The following is a 5,979-nucleotide window of genomic DNA, read 5'->3' as shown; positions in this document are numbered from 1 at the left end:
GGTTTTACAGTGTAGCAGCAGTAAAATTGTTCCAAACTGAACAGTGCTGACTTAGCATGTAAGCAGAAACATCTTCAAAAGAAGSCAAACAAAAAGGGCAACTAAGTCACTTAAAGTCTCCACAAATGTTCTACTTACTGTATACACAAACATAATCTCAACATATGAGCAAACCATCAGACAATAAAAGACTAAATGTCTGCAGCAACTGTGTAAGACCGCTGAGCTCAGTGCAGACTGACCCCACCCCACAGAGGTCAGCCATGTGTGGCTGCTGCTTGTCTGGGTCAACTCATTTCTCTCCATCTGTAGAGCAGATTTCAGCCACAGTTGTATTTAAAAAAATAAATAAAAGAATAAAAAAAATCTGTAGCCAAACTGACCACGTTATCCATTTCTAGTGTTCTTACTACATTTCAAACTGTCCAAAATATTTTATATTACATTTAAAATAGTGTCATTAGCACATTTGTTAGCCTCTAAATTAGGCTTGAAAGGGGACATATCATGCAAAATCCACTGTTTTAGCCAGTAAATGCATACTGTTGAGTACTTGGAGTCTCTAGGAGTGCAGAAAGGTTTAGTTTCTCCCGGTGCTGCATAAACATCTTTATATTCAGTTTGAGTCATATTTTTTAACTCAGTTTTCTCTATTTTCTATGAGGTTTACTATTACATCACAGTTTTTGCAAAGTAATGCAAAATAAGGTATGGAATCACCCCGGGGTTCCCAAACGTTTTCTAAACAGCATTAGCTTCTGGCCAGGGAAGCCCCTTGTAAATCCACAAAAAATGCTATAAAATATGTAAAGAAACATCAACTTTCAGAATATTTTCCTCACTTTTATTCACTATCCAATTATTAATATGTTTGTATAGAATAATGTTTTTATTTTTATTGTTTCAATTCAATTCATTTGACTAAAGAGTTATTGTAAATGGTGATGGCTGTGGGCAGGGAATATCTGTAGAGGTCTGTACTGCAACAAATTTCAAGAAGCCTCTGACTGAAGACGTTCTTAACACAATTATTTTCCAACTGAAAAAAAACTTTTCAACAAAATATTGACAAAAAGAAAAGAACAAAACAAATCTAACCTCTCATAGCTCTCATAGATACTGGCATTTATGGTAACGAGAGAGCTGACTACCTTGCAAGAGCTGGCAGTCAGGCCCACTTTGAAGGACCAGAGCCTGCTATGGGCATTTCAACAACAATCTGCAGGACTGCCCTACAGGCATAGATCAGACGTCAACACTCAATCCGATGGAGGGAGCTGACAGATTGTAGACAGGCATGGGAACTGATAAACAGCACAAATCATGGATTTGGAAAATCCCTTCTTGCCTTGACAAGGAACACTTTAAGTACACTGGTTGGAGTCCTAGCTGGGCACAACCTGCTCATCCGCCATAAAATGGTGATGGGACTCCAAGACAATGGTCTGTGTGATGCCTGCAGCATTGAATTAGAGACCTCTTTGCACTACTTAGGCCAATGCTTGGCTCTGAGTAGTCTAAGGGAAAGAATTCTTGGAGACCCCTTTGTGGATCCCGAGAAGCTTAGAATACTGAGGGTTTCTAACCTGGTGTCCTTCATCCGAGGGACAAAAAGGTTTGATTAAAGCYCAGTATCTTTTGGGGAGAGCAATGGGCCCACTTATGAGGCCCCCGCTCACCTGGGTTGTACCCATCCCCAATTACCATTACCATTACCATTACCAACCTCTCATAGCACTCTCACAAAACAATTCAATATATAAAGTACATTATTTATTTATTTATTTATTTATTTATTTATTTATTTATTCACCATTCTTCAACCAGGCAAGTCCCATTGAGATCTCAGATCTCTTTTTCAAGGGAGGCCTGGACCTGAAGGCAACCTATTGTACATGTTTTAGGGGTGGGGGAAACCGGAGTACCCGGAGAAAACCCACACAAGCACGAGGAGAACATGCAAACTCCGCACAGAAAGACCCCAGGTCCGAACCAGGGATCGAACCCAGGACCATCTTGCTGTGGGGAGTCTGTGCTAACCACTGAGCTGTCATGCCGCCCATTTGTAATAATGATTAACAGGTTTGATTTTGTGATAGTGATATAAACCATTTATTATATTAATTTATTATTATTATTATTTATGTTTTATTTTCCCTCCATCATCCTGAGTACCTTGCACCTCCTTGCAGCCCCCACTGTGAAAAACACTGAACTTACCAACAACAATTTTGTCACCTTCATTCTCCTCTGGCTCTGGGTCAGACTCTGGCTCCAACACGTAAGGCTGGATGGACAACTCAAGTGTCTTGTTGACATATTTTCATTTATTTGTAAAAAAATAAAATAAAATAAAATAAAATAAAATAAAATTTAACCTTCTATCAAACTAGAATGCACTGCTCTGGAAGCTGGAGGGGGCAGTGTGTGCCTCATTTTGTTTTAAAGAAACAGCCTCAAAATGAGTTGATCTGAGACACAACTTAGAAAAGGGGCTTGTGGAGCTACAATAAGGACGATTCAGACCAAAGCTTTGCAGTTCCACTTTATATAGAACCCATCTGAATGATTAATTGTGAAACATAAGGATTTAAAAGCATGACGTGTCCACTTTACAACTGTTAAGAAATTAAGATGGTAAAAAAATGCTTTAAAACTGAAGCAACCAAGTGCTAAATTAACTAAATGTAATGAATGACAGTAATTAAAAGGAAAGATGAATCATAACAGTCACACTTCAAATACCACAGACCCTAAATTAACAAGTTAGACACTCCAACACTGGAACACACCCAACTGGCACTCAAGGGAGGCCGACACCCATTTCTGCCTGTCAGACATCCTGCTACTCAGCAACACAACTGGTACAACAGTGGGGACCAGTAGACATTCCGTCCCAAGAGGCTGTAAAGAGCTGCCAGGTATCTTTGCTGAGGGGATTTCACCCTAACAGCCCCTTGGAGACCACGGAGTGCCTGTTGGCCTCTAAGCAGACAAGCAGGAGCTTTACCAATTCAGACAGCCACCAGGACACAGAGAGGGATGTGTGTGTGTGTGTGTGTGTGTGTAGCAAGACACATCACTTTACTGGTTTTACACCCACACACATGCCACAGCAGATCTGTCAGCTGGGATTGCACCTGACACTTGACATGTCGCCAACCAGGCAGACAGAGAGACAGAGTGAGCAGCGGAGAAAGAGTGACACGGAAAGAGGACAAGAGATGGTGTGGATGCTGGAGCACAGTGAATGACAGACAACAGGCTGATAGGGAGCGGCAGGTGTAATGGGGTGTGAAGTGGAAGACCTCAAGAGACAGTGAGAGAGACCATCTGCCTGTCGGCACTGAGAAGCCGCTCTTCTCTTTCTCTGAAGCTTTGGCAGTGCGTAATGCGCACTCTCTGAGGTGCACACACACAATTCACACCAAGACAAATGTCAACAGAAGTACCATTTATCCTCTTAACTGGGGGATGCAGAGTAATAGCAATGATTAAAAAGCAATTAGGGAGAAAATAAAACAATTTAGATCTAATTTGATTTGAACTAATTTAGTCATAAAAAGATTCAATCCTTTTTGTAACAAAAATGTGAGATATTTGAATGTACATAGGAATTTCTTTAGAATTACTTTACAAAGTGGATGATTGTGTCGTGTGTCTCTTTGAGATGGACTTTAAACCTGTTCAGTCTCTGCTTTACTTACAATGACTGCTGGAGACAGGCACCAGCTTCCCATTAATCAGAAAGGAGACTGAAAATGAATGGATGGAAGTAAAGCCATCTGACTGAATACGAGTGCTTATTAAACCGAACGGACTCGTGCAAATCCCAAGCAAATTAAAAATAAATAAACTTAATAAAAATAGAGTGCATGGATCATTTCAAATTTCTGGAAACCTCAATAACTTTAGGCAACTTAAAAAATACAGCAAAGTTCTTTCAAGCATGTCATAAAAGTGAAAATGTCAGGCAGAGGATGAATACTTCAAGTTACTGATGTTAAAGGTGATTCAACAGGTTGTTGGAAGATGAAAATTAAAATTAACACAAAAGTAAGAAAATTTGGGTTTGGTAAATTATATTTTTGTTGTAAAAATGCTTCTTGACAATACTGCTTACACCGTTGGAAAGTCTATTAATTCCCCTTTTAAATGGAGTCACATTTGTAAGGAACATGCATTTATAGGATGAGCAGCAGAGCACACATGAAAAAAAAGCCAAACCTTCTCAATTTTGTTGTTTCCATTGATGCTTGTTTTGAGTTTCTGGTACTCCGAGATTCTACCAACCAGGTGACTGGTTTAAAATTTATTGGCAAGAACTGATACAACAAAGAAATAGTCTATGAAACACAAATGCCCTTTTTTTTTAGTAGAGTTCTCCTACACTGCTTCTCCAATTGCTTAAATTTGTTGAGAAATAATATTGCCAGAATGTAAATGTCCTGTGTTTGTGTTCGTCTAAGATTGTACTAAATGTTAAGACCTGTTGAAGATCACATTTTCTTTCCTTCTCATCTCATCTTTTACTTTTCGGACCAATACGATATTCTAAAAAATGACCAAAATCTGCGGATACCTACTGATATATCGTGCATCCTCAAATAAAACTTTTACAGCCTTGTTTGTTTTTTAGCATTTTAGAAAATTTGGCACCATCTAAGAAGACATRTCTTTTTTAAATAAAAACAAACAGCTTATGCCCGAGAAACTGTCTTGTGAAAACATGTTTACCGTCCAGGCCAAACCATTGCATATAATGCTGCATGGCAAAATAAATACAATTAAAGTCGGAAAGTTAAGCATGAAAAATGTTTACTACTGTGCCAAACACACAACTATAAATCTGATAAAAAGTTTAAGAGTTTCTTGTACCGCCTCTGTCCAACCACTCACTCATCTGTAGCGTCATCTGGGGCATCTGTTCCATCTTGCTGCCTAATTACACCTCTCTACCTTCTGTTTGGTCTCTTCATCTTCCTATCTGCTGACTCTTGCTCTCTCTGCTTGTGATAAAAAACAGTAACACAGGAGGGCAACCAAACTGCTTCTTAATTTTCTCTGACAGCCCCCTTTAAACACGCAGGCCCAAATCCACAGTCTAATTGAAAGCACATTCCTATTCCAAACAAATTAAGCACAATTAAGGCCCCTGAGTTATGAGTATCTATCACTGTGAGATGTTTTTGTAAAAATCACTGTGCTCTAGATCAAAGTCTCTCGACCCCTAGGCTTAATTGCCTCATTAAGAGCTCCCCTCTTTGTGCTACGGGCTTCATAAATACAGGGTCTGCTCGTTTCATTTGGGAATTACACTAAAAGACGCCCCTTAAACTAATCACTTCCACATTTTCAATAAAAGTTCATCTGTTTTTAGGTAGAAACCAAAATGAGAATTTCTTCCATTTATAGAGCATAATTTGTGAGGTCCTGCTAACCAAAAGTGCAGCAAAATTCTTCTACTGTGTCCGTGTCAAGACATTACCTTATTTTACTTACAGACTTTCACGGCACCTAAACAGAGCTAATCTAAATAAAATGTAAGAACTAGTAACACATTATGAGGACATGCTAGTTTAGCATATTAGGTGTGGCATTTGACACATCATAACAGGTGACAGGAAGAAGGTGTCACCACCGGGAAACAGAAAATCAAATGACAGGAAGATGATTGCGTGCAGCTGAAGAGAGGTACCCCCCTCCTTTTCCTCATCACAGCGGAATACCATCTGAGCATGGCTGGCTTTTAATTTAATCTTATAAATGAGGTGCTCACTTCTAGACAACATGCTGTTCCAATTTTAAATGGCTGCTTTATTGGGGGGACAGCGACACAGAGAGTAGGTGGAGTGGGGTGGGGGGAGCTGCAGTGTGGGAGATAGAGAGGAGGGGGATTGTGCGGGTAGAAAAAAAATAGAAAAAGAAAGAGGCCAGGGGAAAGACGGTGCTATGGAACATTTGTTAGTAATCCAATTC

The sequence above is a fragment of the Austrofundulus limnaeus genome, unplaced genomic scaffold, assembly GCF_001266775.1.
Source record: "Austrofundulus limnaeus strain Quisiro unplaced genomic scaffold, Austrofundulus_limnaeus-1.0 Scaffold178, whole genome shotgun sequence".
NCBI lineage: Eukaryota > Metazoa > Chordata > Actinopteri > Cyprinodontiformes > Rivulidae > Austrofundulus > Austrofundulus limnaeus.
The sequence above is the reverse complement of the archived record's forward strand: the minus strand, read 5'-3'. Positions refer to the sequence as shown.